The 25,497-nt window shown below is 30.7% G+C and overlaps 1 protein-coding gene across 19 annotated transcripts in view; it reads left to right on the top strand.

The window, feature by feature from the left end:
- Window positions 1-394: 394 nt before the first annotated feature.
- The window catches only part of LOC110996494 (glutamate-gated chloride channel), a 47,509-nt gene continuing 22,406 nt past the window's right edge, over window positions 395-25,497 (top strand). For all 19 annotated transcript variants that reach the window (XM_022264188.2, XM_045634416.1, XM_045634415.1 and 16 more), the window contains exon 1: window positions 395-701. The gene's annotated coding sequence lies outside the window, so the exon portion shown is untranslated. The remainder of the gene's footprint in view (window positions 702-25,497) is intronic.

Genomic DNA, 25,497 nt, shown 5'->3' with positions numbered 1-25,497 from the left:
TGATATATATATATACCCATCAATATCAATGGCGGAACATCAATTTTACTGAATTAGATGCCGAAGCTTAAACAATTGTAGCCTACATAGACATGTCCAGGAAATCTCAAAAATATAAATTGTATAAATCATCCAAGAAATTCAAAGAAATCTTTACAACATCGTAAAATAAAAGACAAATCTGACCCGCACCCAAGACATAAAATTAAACTTGTACAAATTCTAGACAAGAAAAGCCATTTAGATGTTAATAAAATATATTATTTACCTAAAACATAAAAAGGACACGAACAAAAGAATTGTATTGGGCTAGGAGCGTAGTGCGCATGCCCGCCACTGCGCCACTCGGCGAGCGCTGCCCCCTGGCGGCCTGACGATGCAGTGAATTGCGTAACAAAGCGTACTTGCTTGCAAACGTTACGCTGAAACTTTCGTTCCGTGTGCCGAAGGAATGGATTAACGTAATTCTGCTTAAAGTTTTCGCGACCTTTGGTTTCAACAAAAAATATTTTTCTCAAGTTATTTTTTTTTTATGAAAAAAAAATATATTGTGAAAACTACTGTGAATTTTGCCGGTAATATTATTGTGGACTGAAAGTGTTCGTGTTATTTTGTTTCCGTTTGCTTGTAAGCTGGTAGACGTGTCCGGTGGGACCGCGTTGGTGGTACCAAGGATCGATACTGCGGTAGGAGCGGCAAAGGTAAAGTTTTGAATCTTCTTACTTTAAATTTAAATAACAATGAAATTTAAAAAATTACCTTAAAAGAGTTGGGGGTAAAAGAGTCCTCTTTCAATCTTAACAATAAATTGACAAATTTCAGAAATTAGGAATCGACAATATAACACAATAACTAATTAGGTAAATACTTTTGTATTAGAACGAGATAGTATAGTAATTAAAAATTAAAAATCATTGCTAAAAATATTTGGTTGAAAGTTCCTGATCCATAAAATAACTTTGACAATAAAAAGACTACTTGTAGTTCACTTTTAACCACCAATTCCAATCCTCATAATACGATTCTTTCATGTCTATTGACAATAATTCTGTTTTGTACAAAAATTGGGCACAGGCCAAAAGACGACGTCAAATATCCTCAAAGAATTAGGTCACAAATAATTATCTAATTGAATTTTTTTATGAACATGACAGACTCGTTTACAATAGACCAAATTATAAATTGACATTTTATAAAACTATATATAGCTTCAATGGCAGTATGACCATTACAAATTTGTAATTACCCTGAGAATATTTTTATAATGTGTGAAAGTAATAGCTATTTCATACATCTGCACAATATCTACAATTCTAGTTTTTACGATTGCAGCATCAGTTAACGAGCGCAACAAACGAAAATATCATAAGTACTTAAATGAAGGTTATAATTATATTATTTTATGCATTCTAATATAATTTTACATATCCTTTTAAGTATACATATTCCTTATATCTCCTAATTCAGATATAATATAAATGGGACAGAAAATAAAAGAAATTAAACCTAAATAAAATCGCGAAAAATGTAAGATACTGGTTAAGGTACTTAGTATCTTTAGGATGTTTTAAATTCAGAAAATGTTCAGGCAATTTAAAGTACACTGGATAGCTGATAGTGTATGGTAACATTAGGTAAGCGAGGACCCGCCCAGGGATGATGATTCTATATATGAACCCAAAGTTAATGTGTAGTTTTTGTGGCGTTGCTTCGAAAGTATATTTTAAAATAGGAGTACAGAGCTTTCATATAACAGACAGTATTAAAAAGCTAAACTTGACCATAGTATACCTACATCGAGTAAATTAAAACAAACCTTTACTAAATAATTATTGTGTCAGTTGTACAAACAAAGTTGATTCTAATCATATTTCTATCTACTCAATACATTTGTTTCTCTGTATCTAAGACAATTTAATTACTTCAATTGTCTTTGTACAAACGCTAATGCTTACACGTGCGTACAACATGATTCGTTACAAAGTATTTTACAATAATATGAACTTCAGTCAAAGCTAATATTCCAAAAACATTATGCCTCTTAGTCTAATAACCACACGTTAACCACCCCAAAAATTTCGTAAACACGTCATAATTTAAAATTACGTAGATATTCGCCGTGGAAAGCATGTTTTCTTATTTCTAAATATACACAGATTTTTTTCAATTTTATTTTACAAAAATGCTTGTTAGCTGAACTTGCATGATGTGGTTCCATTGGGAATTCAATATTGATGAGAATACTGGTTAGCAGAATACAAAATGAAAGACATGCTTGTGTACTTCAATACTTAAATTACAAATATTATAACAGAATGTTGAAATATAACGTAATTAAATAACGAAAATATCGTTTATTTATCAAATAATAAAAGATCAACTTGTTTTTTCGAATCCGTTTTTTTTTTAATATTCCCTTGCGGAAATTTATTTCTCGGGAATCGGACATGGTTTAATACTGTGGACATAGTTCATAATCGTACATTTACGCCAGTATACTCCAAACTGGAAACATGAACGAAAATCAAATCCAAAACTGGGCTGACTGGGTAAATTAATTTCTGCTTTAAGTAAAGTGTCATTCTCGTTAAAGGCATATTTGTACTCCGTTACATCATAATTAATGAAATGCTTTGTATAACTTGTCCAAGTTAATATTATTCAGAGTAAATTCAAACATTTCTACTTGATATCAAAGCCGTTTGTTGGAATGTAATAAACAATTTATAGCTGTGAAGTGAAAGCGAAATTCCTTAGTACCTTACTCTTGAATATTTTTGCATTATTATTAAGTCACCTTCATTAAATTTATAAATAAAGTTGCCTAACAAATAGACATCTATAAATGAACTCGGCCTAGTCAACGTTGCGTTTGACTGGCATAGAACTTGTAGTATACATTGCTAGCGTCACATTGCTTTCCGTGTGTGGATTCAAAATCGCAAATACTCATATAGAATTTTTAATATACGCTATTTCTCTAATTTATTGAGACCCATATAAAACATATATCTATTAGTATAAAAATGTAGTTTTAGTCTAGAAAAATAATAACATTAGGGCTTTTGTTTCATTCATTCATATTTTTACTTATATATATACTTATTATATTACTATTATTACATACATCAAAGTTAAGCACGTTTTAAGTCAAAAATGTAAAGTTTTACAGTTAATACTTAATTTTATTCACACTATTTTTACTGCACAACATGCATTAATTTTATCGCACAACATCGCTTTACAATATAAGAAACATAAAACATTACAAAGTGCAATGGCATGTGCATGGGCGGCATTATCGCTATTTAGCAAGCTCTTCCAGGTAACCTCAATGTAATGTAAGTAGTGCTTTGAATTCATAACTAGAATACATGTGTTTTATGTAAAAAGTTTATGGCAATGATGTCTGCGACGAAGGACGTTAATCCATCATGTGGATTATCAGAGATGATCAAAGCCTTACTGAGCTACAGAGTAAAACAAAACAAAAGCTTTTAACAAATGTTAAAACCAGGCCAAGGATTTAAGTATTCTATATTTTTTTTATCATAAGAAATTCCATAATGTTAAAAGCGTTTTAGCGGTATATAATTCAGACGTCATAACAACATAGTCAAATCGCGACGATGTTCAAAAGATTTTTTAAAAAATAGAAACTTTATTAAAAGAATTACAATTATATTATACTACGGTCGATGTTAGACCCTAATTCTAAGGTGGTCGATGTGAGACCCTATATCTACGGTGGTCGATATTAGACTGATTTATAATTAATATACTCCTTACATCTAAAATGCCTTACATCATCTAAAGCTTACAAAGTTAAACACTTGAGGTGTTATTGGTATTCATGCTGACAGTGCGCCCTAAGTATGGTGGTGACAATGTAACTTTTCCCTCCTTAAGCTCGAAATCATCTGAAGAACAATTTTTCGGAGGATGGTTTCGGCCTTGAAATGTTATACATGTTTTTATTCTTTTGTATGCCAGAAATGATATAAGACTTAAAATTAAAATTACATACAAGATTATTGTCCCTAAACTGACACTATTGGTTTTCACAACACTTTCACTTTGATTTTCACTATTTTGTAGCGCGAATGATAACACTTTTAGATTTGTTAAATCAACCCCATTGAGTTTAACAGGATTAATGTTGTTCTGGATACGGATCTTCAAGTTTTCAGGTAAATTCACTAGTGGCAGCTTTTGATATATAAGCTTCTCACCGTTACTGCTATGTATTTTTAAATTGTGATTTGCAATGTTATATTGACATTTATCTTCTATAGTTAACAAGTAAGTATCTATGAGAGTGTAATGTATAATTTCGTTATCACACGTTCTAATCAGATCGACAGGTGATTTAGAGTATATCATCCATCGATTAACTTGTAAAAGTTCTACTTTAATTTCTTCGAATTCTATTGGAATTTGTTTGCAGGAGACATTGTGAGAATACTTCATCAGGTCCAAGATACAAGTGTCTTCAACAGGTACCATGGTCTGCAGCTCATCACAAAGGTATGTTTCTTCTTCTAAATTCTTACATGGCGTCGACAGCGATTTCGCTTTCAACCCCTTCACAATAAGGTAAGGATACTTGGGGAGTATTATTAAGGTAAGGTTTGTTTCAGGTTGGGTGACAGGTAAGGGTACAATTTTATAATAAAAATAAGTTTCTTTCTTAACTAAAGGTATTTCTAATACTAAAGTAATAACATTGTTCTTAAAATATGATTTCAATGTCATGGACTGTTCAATTCTTATAATATTTTCAGGAATTACTTTAAATATCAGCCTATCTGTTTTCTCAATGATTCTAAGTACATTAATGAGTTCATCAGTATTAATTATAGATTGATGTAATACGCCCATTCTACTAAATGCTAAAATGTTTTCAATCTCGGTCAATTTTGTGTAAATGATTTGAAAATTATGAAAGAAAGAATTATAAATATGTGTTATTTGATTAATATGTGAAATAATTGAAATATTTTTAACATTTTTATTTATTTTATTAATTGCATCACTTAATTGTTCGAGATTGTTTGTAATATTTATAGTAGAGTTCGCAACAAGTCTTATCATTTCAGATATAACAGTAGTTTTCTTTTCTAGAGAATGTTCTCGAGTTTTTACGGTTTTTATTAAGTTGTCATATTTAATAGCATCTTCATAATCTAAATTTCCTGTTATCATTTTAACTAAAGATCCTAAAGGATTGATGAGTCCTCTTTTCTGTCTGTTAATTGGTACAATTTCTGAATATTTGTTCAATGTGATATTTAACATATAATTAACTTGAAGCTTAACATCATTGAAATATATTAACGGAGGGCTACTGATATTTAACTGTAATTCTACTATTCTATTGAGTTCTAAATATCTATGCATATTAAATTCTAATTCTTCCTTAATAAGATTAATATCTAATGTCTTAATTACTATCCACTTATCATACGTAATCAGAGCGGTTCCTTCTCTGAGAGGGAGAACGCCTGGATTCTTCTCAACCTTTTGAAGTTGAAGGGCCCGGATCGTTACTGCTTGGGTCACTAGCAGGACGAATCTGTGGGGGACGTTTTATGTCTTTTATTGGAACATTTTTATCTTTTGTGCTAGTTTCTACCAATACTACATTTCTTTTTATTTTACCCTTAACTTTTGCTTTTTCATACCTGGGTTTATCCTTGCTTCTACGTTGATTTACACCTTTAATAAAAACAGTATCACCTTCATTTAAATCAAAATTAATTTCTCCTACTCTATTTTGTTGAACTTTTTCTTTCCTAGTTCCTATTTTATCGGTTAAGTACTTGTATAAGTAGTGAGTTCTTTTTGCATGATCCCTAACTAGTTGTTGAGTATATTCTTTATCAAAATTTAAATTGAATTGATTGTTACTTTCTGTGTGACCAAATACTACTTCAAACGGAGTGAGACCTGTTACTGAATGGATTGTCTGATTATAAGCCATTATAGCATATGTCATTACTGATGTAGCATCTGTGAATTTATGTTCATATTTTGCAAGTCTATATATTTCTAAAATTGTGGAATGAAATCGTTCTATTAATCCCATTGAGTTTGGATTGTTAGGGGTGCCTATGTGAATATCTATTTTATATAATGTCATTAGATCTTTCATGAGTTTATTGTTGAATTCCGAACCGGGGTCTGAACTAATTTTAGTTGGTACGCCGTAGAATGAAAAGTATTTTATGAGTGCCCTGACTACTTCAGGTGTCGATCTATCTGGAACTTCCAAAGCTTGTGCTAATTTACTGAACGCGTCTAGTATGGTTAGGTAATATTTTCCTTCTACAGAAAATAAATCTATAAATAACTCTTGAAAAGGTCTTGATTGAGTTTGTGTAAGTTGTAATTGGGGTTTAAATGGTCTACGGTCGTATTTCATGCGTTTACAAGTATCACATGAATTTATTAAGCTAGTTACGGTTTCTTCTAAATTTGTCCAAAAATAAACTCGTTTTAAATGAGAGATTGTTTCTTTAATACCTCGGTGACAGGTTTTACCTACGTGATATTTCATTACTATTTCTTCTTGTTCTTTTTCGTTAGTGACATTAATTACTCTTTCAGTGCATTCATAAAGCTTTACGGTTTCTTTTCTAAATAATGAAATTAATACTTGTGTGAATAATTGTCGGTGTGCTTTGTTTTCGTAATAGATAAAATATTTAATTTTAGGTCTAATATATTCTTTAAGAAATTTTTTTATTAACTCGGAATTATCTAGGGGTAAATGAACCTCTAAAATCTTTTGTTTGGGATGTGAACGAATTTTAACTGAAAGTTCATTTTTAAACCATGGGTGTATTAATATTTGGTTTGGTTTTGTATCTATAGCTTCGTAAAGTATGGGAATACCATTTGTATCCATATCTTCAGCGGAATGTACTGTATCTGTACTAGAGTTTATTGTTAATGTACGTGATGATGACCTGGAATTACTTCGAGATGGAATGGATCTAGATACTTCAGAAAAAGACATAGGATTACTGTTATCATTTTCAGGTTCTTTACTTTGGTTGTTTTGTCCTAATCGTGTTATTGAATCGGTTAATTCTTGAATATAGTCATCAAGATTTCTATCAGAATTTCCTACATTCACTATCATTGATTGATTATCTTTATCGTTTTTACCTAAAGCATTTAATTTAATACGCGAGAGAGCATCAGCATTGGTGTTTTGCTTTCCATTCTTATGAATGACTTTAAAGTTATATTCGGCTAATCTGAGTTTATATCTAGTCAATTTACTATTTGGTTCTTTAAGAGAATCTAGCCAAGCTAATGGTCTATGATCCGTATAGATTGTAAATTTTGTTCCATATAAGTACGGTCGAAAATGTTTAACTGCCCAGACTATTGCTAATAATTCTTTTTCTATAGTACTGTAACGTTTTTCTGTGTCATTCAAAGTTCGGCTAGCATATGCTATTGGTTTATCACTGCCCACTTGACCCTGCGAGAGTACAGCTCCAAGTGCATAGTCTGATGCGTCAGTTGTCAAAATAAAAGGTTTTGTAAAGTCGGGATATTGAAGTAATGGTGCGTTAACAAGAAGTTCTTTACATTTCTCAAAAGATTTTAAATAATTTTCATTAATTACAATTTTACTATTCTTTTTTAGACATGCTGTCATGGGTTGTGTAATTTTTGAGAAGTCTTTTATAAATTTTCGATAATAACCAATAAGTCCTAGGAAACTCTTAATTTCTGTCGTAGTTTTTGGTACTGGGTAATTTAGTATAGCGTCTATTTTATCGGTGTTTGGTTTTAGTCCGTCAGGTGTTATTGTATGACCTAGGTAATTTGTTTCTTTACAAAGGAACTCCGATTTGTCTAGTTGGACTTTAAGATTAGTATTTCTGAGTCTGTCAAATACTAGTTTTAGTTTTACTAAGTGTTCGTCTAAGCTAGATGAAAAGATAATTATATCATCCAGATAAATTAAGCAATGTATACCCTGCAGTCCTCTAAGAATATTGTCCATAGCTCGTTGGAATGTCGCTGGTGCGGTCTTTAACCCAAACGGCATTCTTAGGAACTCATAGTGTCCAAACTGCGTCGAAAAAGCAGTTTTCGGTTGATCTTCTTTTTCTATTTCTAGTTGGTGATATCCACTAGCTAAGTCGAGTACTGAGAAGTAACAACTTTTTCCTAGTTTGTCAAATAAGTCAGTTATATTAGGTAATGGATATTTATCGTCTATTGTGATGTCATTTAGTCGTCTATAGTCAACAACCATCCTAAACTTCCTTTCACCACTAGCGTCAATTTTTTTTGGTACTAGGTGTACAGGTGCACACCATGGAGAATTCGATTCTTGAATGACGTTGTCTTTTAAGAGTTTATCTATTTGCTTCCTAATTTCAGCGGCTTCGGCTGGAGATTGACGGTAAGGTTTTACATAAATTGGGTCTTCATTGGTTGTACGAATTTTATGTTTTACTTGGTTAGAAAAACTTAGTGGTATATGCTCGCTATAAAATATGTCTCTATATTCTAAACACAAATTAAAAATTTTACTTCTTTCTTCCTCATTCATATGTTCAAAACGTAATTTTGACAAATTTTGTTTCAGAATTTTATCAATTTTATAATCATAAGTTGTTTGAGTATTATTTATATTAATTTTTTCTTCATTATAACTTGTAACCCTTAGAGGTTTAGTGAATTTAATTTCATAATTTTTATTAGATGAATTTTGTATTATAGTGGTAGCATAACCGTTTTCACATTTTACAAGAGCAGATGGTGTTCTTATACCTTTGCCAAAGTTAATTGAATTTAATATTGCTTGTCCATTTAAAAGATGAACAGGAACCCTAACACGAGTTTCAGATCGTGCATCAACACGAATGCTAAATGGTGGACTATATATAATTGGTATTTCTGTGTCACGAGTTTTTAAAATTTGATTTTTCATGTCTATATTAGCATCAAGTTGTTTTAATAAATCTGATCCTATTAAACCGCCATAATCGTTATCCACATTATAGATATAAAATTTGTGATAATCTGTACTACAAAAAGTTTTAAAGAGAGGTATATAAATTACTTCGTTATGGTGACTCTGTGCATGTGTACTTACGACTTCGAATGGTTCATAATATTTAAATTCTTGCAAATACTTATTGACTATTTCAGGACTTATAAAGGATCGTGAACTACCAGTATCTATCATAAATTTACTATTTATTTCCGGAATTTCAATATGTGGTAACTTTAAAGCACTATGATGATTCAAATGTATTACTTCGGTTGGTCTGTTGTTGAGGCCTGTGTATGAAAATTTTCAGGTTCTGAGGTCTCAACAGCTTCTTCTGAGTTTTGTTCTAATTCGTAATAATTATCTGGCGTAAAATAAGTCGGATCTACGTTATAATATTCATATGGATAATTATCTTCGTGGTTTGATACACACGTTTCATGATTGTAATCTGTGTAATCATTAATATCATCGTTCATATAATTTGTATAGAATAAATTATTTGATGTTCTGGGTGTTATAAAATTTTGCTTAGCTTGAGGTGCTGTTCGCATTGATACATCATTATCATATTTATGTACCGGTTTTGGTTGATGATTTGGTGGAATACCAAATTTAAATTGTTGTTGATTCGATTGCGGGAAATGCCTGTATCCAAATTGAGGTGGTGGAATACCAAATTTAAACTGTGAATTATTTTGATTATATAAACCTTGCTTTTGGTTGGTACCGAATTTAAAGTTAGAGAAATTAGGCTTAAATCCTTGATGTTGTGATTGCGGCTGAATTCCAAATTTAAATTTCATTGGAGGGTTATTTTGGTTTTGAGGTAATTGATTAAATTTATTAAAATTATTTTGTGAAAAATTATTTTGTGGTAAATTATTTTTTTCATTAATATTCTGAGTATATTTTTGTCTATTAATACTCCGTGATTTATATTGATTAAGGAAATTAACTTCTTCCATTACTACACTAAGCGCATCTTCTAGAGTTATGCATCTATGTAGTCGGACAACGCGTATCATATCCTCAGGCAAATTGAAAAGAAAAACATTTAAACATGTATGGTTATAAATATTCATCTTTGCGTTCTTAATATTCTCATCCTCTATTAAATTAATTTTTGAAAATAATGTACTACGGACGCTTTGGATTCTATTGCAGAAACTTAAATATGACTCGCCTTGATTAATTTTAATATTTTCTAATTCTATTGAGATACATTCTTCCGTTCTAGGATCTCCGAAATGTTGGATAAGAATTGATTTTAACTCTGTCCAATGGTTAATGTCCTGTCTCTCACTAATTAGATGGCTCGCCCTGCCTCTTAAGCGGCTTGTAATTGCGTGAAAAATATAGAGGTCTTGTGCGACATTTGGAGGCTCTGATCTGAATGCTCTTATTACATATTCGCTTTTTCTTAGAAATAAATTTAATAGTTTCTGATCGCCATCAAATTTAGGTATTATATTTAAAATATCTGATGGAATCGTACGTATTTCTTGCATTTTTAATTTAAATAATAACAATTTCTTTTCACTTAAAATTACTTAAACTTATTACTAATACAGTCAAATGGAAATAAAATGGGACAGGTTGGAATGTGAAGAGGTTTACTCACATAAATCTGGAACCCATTTCTTCTATTTATAACTGCTGTTTCACTCTTGTTTCACTTTTTTATAATCTTGAACTTTCGCGAATATTTTGACAAATTTGTTGGTTTTTATATACTCGTTATGTATGTTGAAACACACGCGTAACCCGATGCTTCGACTGATTTTTAGTCTATATAAGACACAGGATCACGACGAGTATCCTACCGGCTGCGCCAGTCAAATCGCGACGATGTTCAAAAGATTTTTTAAAAAATAGAAACTTTATTAAAAGAATTACAATTATATTATACTACGGTCGATGTTAGACCCTAATTCTAAGGTGGTCGATGTGAGACCCTATATCTACGGTGGTCGATATTAGACTGATTTATAATTAATATACTCCTTACATCTAAAATGCCTTACATCATCTAAAGCTTACAAAGTTAAACACTTGAGGTGTTATTGGTATTCATGCTGACAGTGCGCCCTAAGTATGGTGGTGACAATGTAACTACATTGTCTTTTGTTTACGTATCATACATTTAAATATAAATACGCTTATATGAAAGGCTGCAAAACGTTAGGAAAATAAAAAAGTAAAAATAGCGTTTAAATTTTCAATCTAAAAATAGTTTGTAGCAAACACCGGCCAATAAAAATGTTTAATCAAATGTCTAGTAGATCTATCGTTTATTTATTTAAACTTATTTGATTAAAGTCTCTATGTATTATCGTTTTCTACAAGTTGACAGAAAATAGTAATTGTCAGTATATTTTTTTGATATGAAACATTTGATTTTTATAGTATGTATAATGTATATTGTAAATACATTCCCCGAATAAATATTATAAATATGTATATCGCAACTAAATTTTATTCATGTTTTTAGTGACTATCGAACATCCTTTCTGTGATATTTTAGCTATTCCTTTCATAAAATATAATAAACAAAAACAAGTGTTAAAAAATTGTTTTTAACTAAAACAATTTCATTCCATGTCATAGAACATCACATAAGTACAGTGACCCGTTGACGTCATACTTATTTAACGATGCAATTAAGTACAACGAGGAATGTACTCAAATGTGCATAGAGATCTCGACTGGAGTATATTCTATGGCAGAATCAATATTGTACATGTCAAGTATATAATTGAACTGAATGCTAAACGCTGAGGTTAGTTTTTCATATAAAACATTATTACCTGTTATTAAATAAACTATTGAAAAGGTCATTTATAAGTTCTATTTTTAAATTCAACAAGGGTAAGTTAACAATCGTGTAATGAGACTGTCGTGGTTTCGAAAGACATTTTAAACAGACCTTGAGATGCATTGTAAGAATTAAAGTCTATATTTGGCCAATGTGTTTGTTAAAACTTGAGCACGTTTCGTCTCCTCAATTGTTTGTGCCAATGCCAAGGTTAGTGGAGAATGTGAATTCTATTCAATTGTTTTATAATATAGGGCAAATATTTTTGCAAAAATCTAATTACTTCTGTTATATACCTTCACACACTTCTTTTTTACAACCGTCCATATTCCATTAGGAATGGTATTTCCAACTTCTTCTTATATTAAACACTTCTCAGTATTTATTAGACCCCGGGTAGTAGTAGTAGTAGTACTGCAGTCTTTATCCTCTCAGCTTCCCATGTTAAGTGAGTCTGGTAAAATAGACGCGAGATCAATTTGTAGTCAATAGGTTTTATGTGATATTTTTAAGCTTTAATTTTACTATGGATATAATAAAAAATGGGTTTTGTAATTATTATAATTAAAAAAAAAAATTCAATTAAAAGGAACAACTAGTATATGACATTCTGATTAAAATAGTTAATTATTACCAAAATATAAATTCTTTTAAAGATCAATTTGTTGATATTTTAAAGAGAAATACAGGGCTATGATGTCGATGAAGTTTTAATTAAAATGCCAAGTTGTCACGGGTAAACTCTGCGGAAACCCCGAACAAAAAAAGGAGGCCGGGACGTTTTCATTGTAATAACTTTGAGAACTTGAGATGCTAAAATACATTGCATTATAACTACAGTATTTCTGAAAATAACAACGAATACGCGCTATTTTAATACTACCTACACGTAATGCTACCCATCAGGAGTTTTTATTTTTTGTAAAAGGCCTTACTTTGTTTTAGTAATATGTATGCAAACACACATCTCAGTATTCGTTTGTCTGTCTGTCTGTCTGTCTGTTATCTTAGTTATCGTCCTTTTCAATGTCCAAGTACATACATATAATACAGACTTGTCCACACTTTCATTGTTGACATTTTTAGAATAATCTTTAATTATTCTTTCTTAGAAATATCGTAAATAGTAAATTATTTTATTAAATTGTTATACGACGATACTTAATACTGCTATAAACAAAGTCTTAGTCCAGAACGTTCTGTGAGTCTCCAATAGTTAATTAACCACAAGGTTAATAAGGACATTACTTTCACACTAGTTAAGGGTATAAACACTTTAGTGAGGTATATTTTTTGTACCCTTAGGTAGAATTGTTTAAGACCCAGCATAAAACGAGCTCCGTCAAGCTGGAACCCGCTTTAGAAAAAACTTGATTTTTCTAAATTTACTTTTATCTACAAACGATGCTAGTAAATGTAGTAAACTTTATTTTTTTGTAGTATCATTAATTGCGCCGAAAAAATAATTCATACCGCGCAAAGCAGGAAATATTACAAATAATTCGGTAAAAAACTTTGAAACGGGTGCTAAATTGTTTGTAGTTTATTGTAGTGACAAAAAAAAATTTTTTTTTACCCCACTTTATTAAAAACTACGGAATAGATGCTAAAATAACGGAACTATGCAAAAAAAAGACACCGACTCAAAAACTACAAACGATGCTCATAAATGTAGTAAACTTTATTTTTTTGTAGTATCATTAATTGCGCCGAAAAAATAATTCATACCGCGCAAAGCAGGAAATATTACAAATAATTCGATAAAAAACTTTGAAACGGGTGCTAAATTGTTTGTAGTTTATTGTAGTGACAAAAAAAATTTTTTTTTACCCCACTTTATTAAAAACTACGGAATAGATGCTAAAATAACGGAACTATGCAAAAAAAGACACCGACTCAAAAACTACAAACGATGCTCATAAATGTAGTATACTTTATTTTTTTGTAGTATCATTAATTGCGCCGAAAAAATAATTCATACCGCGCAAAGCAGGAAATATTACAAATAATTCGATAAAAAACTTTGAAACGGGTGCTAAATTGTTTGTAGTTTATTGTAGTGACAAAAAAAATTTTTTTTACCCCACTTTATTAAATCTACGGAATAGATGCTAAAATAACGGAACTATGCAAAAAAAAGACACCGACTCAAAAACTACAAACGATGCTCATAAATGTAGTATACTTTATTTTTCTGTAGTATCATTAATTGCGCCGAAAAAATAATTCATACCGCGCAAAGCAGGAAATATTACAAATAATTCGATAAAAAACTTTGAAACGGGTGCTAAATTGTTTGTAGTTTATTGTAGTAACAAAAAAATTTTACTTTGTTTTATAATATTTTAAAGGATCGCAAGAATTCTACAATAGAGAGATTTTAAATCATTAAATAACACTTATTCCGAAACTACAAACGATACAGATGATTGTAGCTGAAATCAGTTGTTTGTATAGTACGGACTTTGCCGTTGCGCTCACACAGATGCAGTGACCGCCGTATTCAGAGATTGTAAACCTTTTAGTCATAACCATAAAGACATACGGTGGTGCACATGTACTTTGGTTTGTTTTGTTATAAGTAGTATATATGTTATAGTATAGTATATAAGTAGTAACGTATCTGGCGAAACATCTGATAGTTCATTAGAAATAGATGCCTCTGACTAAAATTAAATGTTTTTTTTAAGAGTATTTCTGTTTTTTTTTACCAAATCTTAGTCGCAATCATAACTTTTCCTTTTTATAAATCCATCAAGCCGTTTAGTCTAAATAAAAATCAAACCTACCGTTTTTAATATTCGTACTTATAAAAAAAATGTTTTTAACCACTGGCAGTAGGCCCAAAGGTCATTGTACGAAATTCTTCGTGCTCCGCGTCCGTACTATAGTGACTGTCGAGCTCTTATTAGTGACGAGAGGCGAACAGAATCAAGTGTTCAATAAGTCAATACACCTAGGACAATAATGAGCCTTAGATTCCATATCATTTGTAATTTAAAATAAAAAAAAAATATTCACATATATTATATGATACAACACTACAAACAACTGATTTCAGCTACAATCATCTGTATCGTTTGTAGTTTCGGAATAAGTGTTATTTAATGATTTAAAATCTCTCTATTGTAGAATTCTTGCGATCCTTTAAAATAATATAAAACAAAGTAAAATTTTTTTGTTACTACAATAAACTACAAACAATTTAGCACCCGTTTCAAAGTTTTTTATCGAATTATTTGTAATATTTCCTGCTTTGCGCGGTATGAATTATTTTTTCGGCGCAATTAATGATACTACAAAAAAATAAAGTTTACTACATTTATGAGCATCGTTTGTAGTTTTTGAGACGGTGTCTTTTTTTTACATTTCCGTTATTTTAGCATCTATTCTGTTGTTTTTAATAAAATGGGGTAAAAAAAAATTTTTTTTTGTCACTACAATAAACTACAAACAATTTAGCACCCGTTTCAAAGTTTTTTATCGAATTATTTGTAATATTTCCTGCTTTGCGCGGTATGAATTATTTTTTCGGCGCAATTAATGATACTACAAAAAAATAAAGTATACTACATTTATGAGCATCGTTTGTAGTTTTTGAGTCGGTGTCTTTTTTTGCATAGTTCCGTTATTTTAGCATCTATTCCGTAGTTTTTAATAAAGTGGGGTAAAAAAAAATTTTTTTTGTCACTACAATAAACTACAAACAATTTAGCACCCGTTTCAAAGTTTTTTATCGAATTATTTGTAATATTTCCTGCTTTGCGCGGTATGAATTATTTTTTCGGCGCAATTAATGATACTACAAAAAAATAAAGTTTACTACATTTATGAGCATCGTTTGTAGTTTTTGAGTCGGTGTCTTTTTTTTGCATAGTTCCGTTATTTTAGCATCTATTCCGTAGTTTTTAATAAAGTGGGGAAAAAAAAAAATTTTTTTTTGTCACTACAATAAACTACAAACAATTTAGCACCCGTTTCAAAGTTTTTTATCGAATTATTTGAAATATTTCCTGCTTTGCGCGGTATGAATTATTTTTTCGGCGCAATTAATGATACTACAAAAAAATAAAGTTTACTACATTTACTAGCATCGTTTGTAGATAAAAGTAAATTTAGAAAAATCAATTTTTAACTAAAGCGGGTTCCAGCTTGACGGAGCTCATAAAACGGCGTTGGTGGCGTAGCGCCGTGAAGTCGGTCGAAGCTTAGACGGCTTTTAAGTGGCGACGCTTTCGTAGTCCGCGTGCCTCGTAGACGTTTTGCTACGAGCAAATCAATATTTGTTGTTGATTGTTGATCGTAGCAAAAAGCATATTATGTTATTGCACGAATAACCGGTAGTTGGGTTCACATATATTACTCTATAAATGATAGTACTATTAATAGGCGAAACACTCTACGTAGTATTTAAGTATTAAAAAGAAACAACAATCTCAAATTGTATGTAATTTAATATTGCTAATAAACATACAGTTATACACATTTGTATGTCATATGAGACAAAGTCTTTGAAGGCTATTTTGAAATTTCCAGATTAAAAGTAAAATTCCTAAAAATATTCTTACTTTTTTAAAGATATGGCGTGTAATTAATAAAAAATATAGTATAAGATTTTGTGCATTGTTCATATTTCATATTATGTAACGGGCGAACTATTTCGAACTTGATTGCGCTTACAATTTTCACCCGTAGGTTCGAACAAAAAGATTAAATTGACCAGCGAAGCGCTCTGGCCTATATTGGTTCTCTCCAAATCGTTCCATCTAACGAAACACGAGATAATATAAAAATATTAAATCCCTTCTGCCTTTTGATATTAGAATCGTTTATAGTCTATATTTTAACAGTATATTCAAAAACAATCAAGACTGGCAATCTGTGGCATAGATTAGATATTGTGACGGTGTGTGAGTAAACAAGGCCATGATTATTTTCCCTAATGGATAATAATATTCTTAGCCTTAAAGGGTATAATAAGTGAGATGTGTTTTGGTCTGTACTTGTGTATCGGTTCATTTTACTAAGGTACATTTTATTAATCTTTCGGTCACATTAAAATGTATATTTTCAGTATATTTTACTCATATATTCATACCAATGTTAGAACATATAGCACCTTCACAGCTGCCTCGCTCGATACTATCTTTGTTCGTAGCTCGGGGCTTAGTTGCTCATAAGCTTCTTAGTGTGGTTCGTACGTGTATTTCATACTGAATTGCGACTCGGTTCACTTTATGTGTACAATATTTGCCTTTGTTTCTTTATTAATGCTATCAAAATATACAATAGCATATTCTGACATCTTACAAAGTCTTTATTTTCATCCAGAGATCATTCTATATCTTTTTTCATATATATTACAGATTGAGAAAAGATTACAAAGATTCATAAAGATTTAAAGACCGAAACCTAATGGATCACTTTATAATGTTATTTCTATTCAATTGTAGTTCATGAAATGTAAAATAATCCCACTAAAATGGTTAAACTATTTAGTCCCACGATAAAGTTATCATAACATAAACCACAAAATGGTTTAAAATTAAAAAAAATAAGTTTGGTGCCAGGGTGCCAAGATCTCTCAGACCATATGTACACATAATAATGGTTCTGGTAAAAAAAATATGCCATATAAACTCTTTGCCTTTTTTGTGCGAGTTTCCGCAGGGAGAAACATGGCTAGTGAAACGTTGCCCGCAATTATCTGGAGGGAAATATACGTCTAACAAACTATGAGAAATTTATACTCTGTCTTTACTTGTAAAGATATAGTAAAATTAATCATATTGAATATAAACAAATTAACTTCTACACAAAAAATCTATAGAGAAACAAAACTCATGAATATAAAACAATTATTTTAATACAATACCAGCTTATTAATCTACAAAATTTTAAATGACTACACACTAACATTACTTTCACTAAAATAAATCAAATTCAGAAGCGCAGTTCACGACGCCCTCATAATTTAATTCTACCTAAGTATAGAACCAATTACGGCAAAAAAATATTGAGCGTTGGGGGAGTGCTGCGGTATAATAGATACACACAAAACATAAAAAGTGCAGGCAGCCTATCAATTCTTTAATTAAGATTAAGTCTGTCTTTGTCTGTCATGTCATGACTATTGTCTATTATGAGAATAAATATATTTAAACCTACCAACAAAAATAAGAAAATATTAAGTGTTATAAAAACTTTGTTATTAATCTTTTTTCACAGACGTTATGTAATTTACATGGGTATATCGATGCTTTAAATATTTAAAGATTTTAAAGCAATAAATACCATTATAGATACCAGGTATAATACAATTATCGGAACATATTTATATAAAACCTTTTTTCCGTGTGTTATCGAAAGGTATAATCAAGCAAATTGATATTGGTAACGGTGAACAAATACCGGTTTTAATTTTAAAATTCCTTTCCAGTAAGTGTGTAATGAACAACAGATCAATAGAATATATTAGGCACAGGCTTTCATAGCCATTCTGGCGACTCTAGTATTTAGGTCGAATCAAGCTATAAATAATTCATACACCTTTACTGACGTAGACCTAAATGGAGTATGTAAATGTTTCATAGCTATTATGCTCTAGTGACAAAAATGTTACGAGAGATTAAAAAGTTATGGAAATTTCACTTGCTACTTGTCGTTCAGTTGTTGCATTATAATATTTGTCGATTATTTAATACAATCAAAAAATTATCTTCTACAACTACCATTTACAAATACCTATAGAGAAGATACATTTGAAAAGTAATGATGATTAATTGATGTAAGTAATTTGTTTTTTATAAATGTTTATATTAGTATATACTTTATTCGAACAGTATTGGCCTATGGCATGCATCTCTGAGGTCGTTGGCTCGATCCCGGCTCTCGCTCACACTAACAAACGCTCGAAGGAATTTATCGTAAGGAAACCGGCATGCCTTAAGCTGAAACAAAATCACAAAGTTACAGAAATCTGAGGATCAGACCTTAATATATTGTTGTTGTATATATTTACATTATGAGGATTCTTATGTTAGTGTTTAGTTTTTCATAGATCTTTTTAACTAAATGACATGATGTATTTTAACCGATATATTTCACGTCCTTGCAGTAATTTACCTAAGATTTCGTGTGTGGCTATATTCATTAATAAACAATATTAAAAAAATTATTTGAATATAGCTTTTTTACCAAATATGACTTCGCATTTAATTACTATATTTAGATAACAGAACGACAGTGGTCAGAAATGGACGTAAATAATTTTACCCGCGTATTTCTGTTGTATTATGAATCATATTTATTATCCTAATTTACAAACACACGATTTTAGCGAGATTATGTTTTTATTGTTACAGGTCCATGATATATTATAATATCTCACGAAGGATATTTTGATGACACTGACGGAATTTTGAGTAACCAAAAAGGAATGACACGCTAGACTATTCTATTCCTAATTTGGCAATCAATGAAATATGTTATTAATCCCTCGTGGAGCCACTAAATAGCTGAACTAATGAAATTATGATGACGTGTGCAGGCCTAGTTTATGAATTTGTAAACATAAAAGATCATTGTGAATTCAAAACGTGTTTAAAGTAAATATTTTTTAAATTATTAAACAATTATAATAGCCTTTTATTTCAGATACTTTTACAATTTAACACATTTTCTTTCATCTTGATTCTTTTAAAATATCTGTGTGACTTTTAATGCCAAAGGCCTCCTCCAAATCCCGCCATTCCTGACTTCACTCTGCCACTCTCTGCCATGTATCAACTGCTGTTTTTCGTTTATTATACCAGTTTAGTTCTGTTTTGTTTTCTACTCCTCCTGCCATGTGCCCCGCCCATTTCCATTTATTTTTATTTAATTAATAAAAAGCCGACGTTCGGCAAACACAACATACTCGAAGAGATAATACAATATTAAACAGATGAAACTAAACAAAAATCTATTTTAAAGTACCCCTCACACTTATCCCACTTATCAGAATGTTACATCGGGAGCTTTATCATTAATAAGAAGCAATTGAAATAAATTAGAAGCTAACAAACTTTACGGTTATATTATTATAACAACAATAATCAATTCAAACTTGAAAGATTTTCTTTAAATATTTTACCGTAGTTTACTAAAAAATGTGATTTATTTACAAGCTAAATGTTTATATTTACTGCTGGGCGTTTCGTCGCTTAAATGACGTTATACATAATCAGGGTCAATGCAATTCCGCTTAACCACACTTCCATTTAATAGCTTTTTAAGCATTATACGACATGTTTGATAGTTTCGAGCTAAGTTGTTAATAATGATTTATTGTATGATAAGGCCAAAAAAGAAAAATATTAATTTCAACAAATGTGAGTGGGTTAATTATTATTAAGCTTGATAAGGTAATTAATACAAAACTATTGTCATTCGAGTCCTTAATTTATTGATTTTAACCAACAATGGGTAAAATATTTAAGTCGAATTAAATTTGTAAAAGCCTATAAGTAGCTTTTCTTATTTATATTGAACCAGTTATACGTTCTTGAAGATTTGTCCTATTGAAATTTCACTATTATTTATCATAACATATTTATTCATAGGAAGTTGGCACGGAATGCAAATGATTGTTATCGAAATATCGACCTACTACTCATTTTCCGGCATGTTCGAAGGTGCTATCTAGGGCAGAGTGGCAGAGTTTATGACAAAGCATTTTCTGTCATTGTTATGTTCTTATAAATCTTGCAAGCTTGTGTGTTATCTTAATATAAAATATAAAAATTTGGCATCGATGTGTAAATGAGCAATATCTAGTATCAAGTAAATATCTATCGAACATTTCAACTCAAGCCCAAGTTGTATAAAATTATATCGTTTAGTTAAATGATAACTGACTTTTAAAACATCGGTGAAACTTTAATTCTGTCGAACATAACTATTGTCTAGATCGTGGGATAAAAAATGGATACTTAAGCAACAAAATTGACGGGATCTACAGGAAAGACAGGCATAGGACGACAAAGGAAAAGATTTACAAACGACGTAATAACACTAGCGGGGAAATGCCGGATGATAGTTGCTCAAGAGAAAGAGAGAATGAAAAATTATGGATGAGTCTTTGACCCTAAAATGAGCCTAGCAAATACTACTCTTACATTATGAACGCAATTTCCTAAATGCAAAAATTGACATTGTAAAAAAGCAATGAGAGATCGATAAAATTAGCCATGCAATGTTGCCAACTTGGCTAGCGTCCGTGACCGAGAAGACGCGGTCGTGTCGCGTCACTCTACAACTGGTCACACTCCCAACATACTCACCAGCGTGATAAATTACGCGTTTTCATACATTACACGCTAATTTAAGTGTCATCACATTTAAGTCCTAAATTATCGCGGTAAGCCGGCCGAATGACTTTAAGCTCAGGATAGCCGGATAAATCTTCAATCTACTGATTACATTCACGTATGCTTTGTAGAGTTGTAAAGATCCAGTGATGTTGGGATGAGCCTTAAACGTTTAAATATTTAATAAATTATGTGCATTTCGATGATCCTTCGTTGTAAAATTTCATTAACACAAGAAAACTTATAGAGGCAATTGGTCACGAATGTTTGTATTTCTACCAGACAGGTTCTGCCCAATTAGAATAAAAGTAGTTTATTTATTAAAACATTTAATAGCTAAAAATTAAAAAAATAAAATACATTTAGTTTGGATCTTAAGATCATCAATGTATCAATTATTCCACGTCATTAATTTCGAACCTGTGGGCATCCCCACTCATTGGCATAGAATACAGAGGGTGTAGGCCGAGAGAAAAAGCCGACGCGGCGTAAAAAACTTTCGGTGCTCTTAGCTATAAGATTCATACACGCCAATAATATGCCAATAACACGTTGTTTCATACTGTCTATCGGAGTATGAAATCATAATGGTCTTCGATCTGATCATTAACGTCCACTAATCATAATTAGATAATTGAAATTCCACTGCACACGAAAACGTACTTTGTCAGATTAACTGCTTAAAGTTATTGCTAAAGCTCTGGTGTTACATTTGCTTAATACGTTATATGAAAGGAACTTAGATGTGCTTCTAGTGACGTTACATTTCTCTCGTAATTATTATATCTTATATATATATAAGATATAATAATTACGATTAATATATATATATATATATATATATAATTATTATAGCACTGTTGGACCGCTCTTCTATGAATATGGTAAAGTGTAAGAAGCTGGCACTGGGGAACTCCTGTCCAGAGGTGAGGACCGTACTCCATGTGGGGCCGAATTTGCGCTTTTTTGAGCGGTGGCCCGGAGTAATAGACCGTTAATTTCGCCTTAATGACACCAAGCTTCTGAGTGCCTAATTTAGCGTTTCCTTCCAACGTACCTAACAGGAATTTTGCCGTTTTTATTTTTAATTAAAATTGTACATTTATCTATCTTTCTATCTATGTACAGCAATATTGTAAAAAGAAACAATAAATTTTAAATAAACAAAGTTCAAATATTTCTTATTTATCTTATCAGAATTAAATTCTGACAGAATACACTGTCAAAATATAATTGGCGTTAAAACTTAAAAGCGTTGAAGTGCGAAATTGTGACATGAAGCCAATTAATCGTATTTGCAACTTGTTGCAAGTCATTCTAGGAAATCGGGAAAAAAGTTGCTGAAATGTTCCTCACGAAAATTTCCTGCCTCACGCAAAAATTATTTTATTAAAAATTATCTTTATTATATCCTAAAGTAATAAATTGTTTTATTTTAAATTATAATTGAATTGACTACTAATATGTTTAAAAGTAAGTGTATAAGTTTGATTGTGGAAAAAAAAATCTTTTACTACAAAAAGCTACAGTGACTAAGTAAATAGTAAATTGTGTCACCATGTGATATTTAATTGTGTTATTGCGATTTCATTGGATCAAAATAGCAGAGTCGCAGCATGTTGCCATTAACTTTAAGGTATACATTTTTTGTTACAAAAAATCTCCAACTTTCTAGATTTTAAGTTTCACCTATCACTTCCGTAACAAAAATCTTTAAATCTGTCTTGAAAAAAATAGTATTCAGAAATATAACTTTCTCGTCCTTTTAAAAAAAATATTTAATGAAAATGACATAAATAGTGTTTTTAATCTAGAGAAAATTCAGTATGAAAGAAAGAAAAGAAAAGATAAAGTAACAATGATCTATATAATTTTGCAGATTTATATTTACTATAATTCTCTGTAGAAGGTCTTGTAATTAAAGAGTCAGGTATACAAATCGTGTTCATTTCCTTTCTCATTCCTCTTCCATATATTTGAAATGAAGTCTACATTATTTAAAGAATCCTAAGCATAGCAAAGAAATTTACTTTATGCAACAGAGTTTAATAAGAGAAAAATTCCGGGAACCTTATGAAAGAAACAATTTGAAACATAACAAAGAGGCAATGAGTTCCCAACACAAAAGTCTGTGATTAAACCAGAGGTTAACTGCTTCTACTCAAGTAATTTTTTGCACTTTTCAACCTTTTCATTTATTTTAAATATTTTGTATAGTTAAAATTACTAAAAAAGAAAATTGCGTACACAGACACACGATAATTGCGTTTTGTACAAAAAAAAGAAAAACCTTGGCGATTAAAAGAGTGGCGGAGAGTTTATTGCCAGTTCTTCTCTTCCGTTCTACGCCCTTGATTTGAGAACTGGTAGTAAATGTAAAATAAGAAGCATTTAATGTTTATTTCTTTTTTTGACGTTCATAAGTGTACATTATGTTACCTACATGAATAAATGCTTTTTTAATTTGATTTGAAAAATATAGCTATGAGAAAATGACCGCCATGCTTAAATTATTATTAGGTTATAATACAAATCAATTAAATATTTAATTATAGTTCTTTGGAAATTTAAATAAAACTATTTTATAAATATTAGTAGTATATTTTTTATGTATATATTTGGAATTGTCGTTATGTCGTTATGTTACTGAACGATATAAAGTACTTAAAACAATGGTATAAGCCGGTCACAAACCTTAAGCACTCGTGTAGCTAAAATGATTAAATAAACGAATCTGTAAATGCGAAAGGGTTCATATTTACTCTTGCCTTTTTATTACACGGTCACCCATTACATTTAAAAGGTTTCGCGACCTAATATCATTTTCAAATGGCTGTCTAACTTGACACGAACATTTTCCACTGTTTATTAATAAAACGTGGTGTGTGTTAAACGCTTCTTTTTTTCCAACAATGTTGAACCAAAATAAATATATCGTGTTTTTGTCTTCCTTTACTAATATCTTCGGTAAAAACGTAATCATTTGGATATGAATGACTTTGTTATACGTATATTCTGTGGTATTGGCGCCGAAACAAATATTTCCGAGACATTTACAAACATTCTGATTGTACTCTAAAAACTATTACATTTATATTAATGTATCTATTAAAATTAGAATTATTTTTAATATTACAACGTAAAGTCTTATTTTTACAGACTAATTAACATTGGGATATTGTAGAAATATGTTTACATATTCATTAAAATTTAAATTTTGATACATTATTTTAATTTAATTATTTAATTTAATTTAATTGTTTATTTCGGAAAACACGGTTCCATAGCAATGTTAGTAATTACAACTTAATAACTTAAATCTAAGTGTTAGTAGGTTTACATTATATTCATACCGGAATCATTCCGCATGAAATAGCGGAACAGTGATTGAGGTATTGGCAATCGACTCGGTCCGCGATCATGCCGAGGATGCCGCTACCTCTAGCTCTCACCCTGCGCACCAAGGATGCACATCTCCTGCGCATGGTGGCGTAGAAACAATCCACCCGCGCCTCAGCAAACATCCCCGATGCGCTGCAGAATCGAGGCAGCCGCAACAGCACCCTGAACGAACATTATGACTGAGGGTTAAATATTAAATAGTGATACTTTATATTATGAAGATATTATTTATAGATATTTTGTATTCGTTTTTTTTTTTGCTTGTTTGTTACAAACTAAACAGTAATGGTAATTAGCAGATAATGTGACGTATCACATAATACTTGAATGCAATTGGCAATCAATAGAACAGCCCCAGGAGTGTATTGTGGAGTCTAGAAAATTTGCCTTCAATGTAGACAATTTAAAATTATTTACTCAAACTTGGAGTCTACTTAATGAACTAATGTTTTATGTTTAATAAATATTTAAAACTTTACACCATTTATAACGTTCGTTTTCGGGTGATTTCATTCCGTTCTATAACTTCAAAACCTATTCAGACAAAATTTATTCAAAATATATTTATTCAAAATGATATTACCCTTTGTAGTAGTAATTGTATAATTTCATTTCGGGATTTAATAATTAAAACGTCATTGCATACTTTAGGGTACTTATACAGGGTACACATATATTATTCTCTATGTATCGCATCTTACTAAGAATTATATAGATTATATAATGGGGAAGGCTGTCGCGTCGCTTCTCATTATTAATGTAAATAAGTAGTTACGTGACTCATGACATGGTTTTATTAGAGACGCCAAATTGATCCAAGTACTTGTTATTTATGAAGAAAGTTAAGTAAAAATACAGTAATAAATATAAAGTTTTTCTTACTGAATAAATATGGATGACAC

Source organism: Pieris rapae, chromosome 2 (genome assembly GCF_905147795.1).
Source record: "Pieris rapae chromosome 2, ilPieRapa1.1, whole genome shotgun sequence".
NCBI lineage: Eukaryota > Metazoa > Arthropoda > Insecta > Lepidoptera > Pieridae > Pieris > Pieris rapae.
This window is presented reverse-complemented; position numbering and strand designations above follow the sequence as displayed.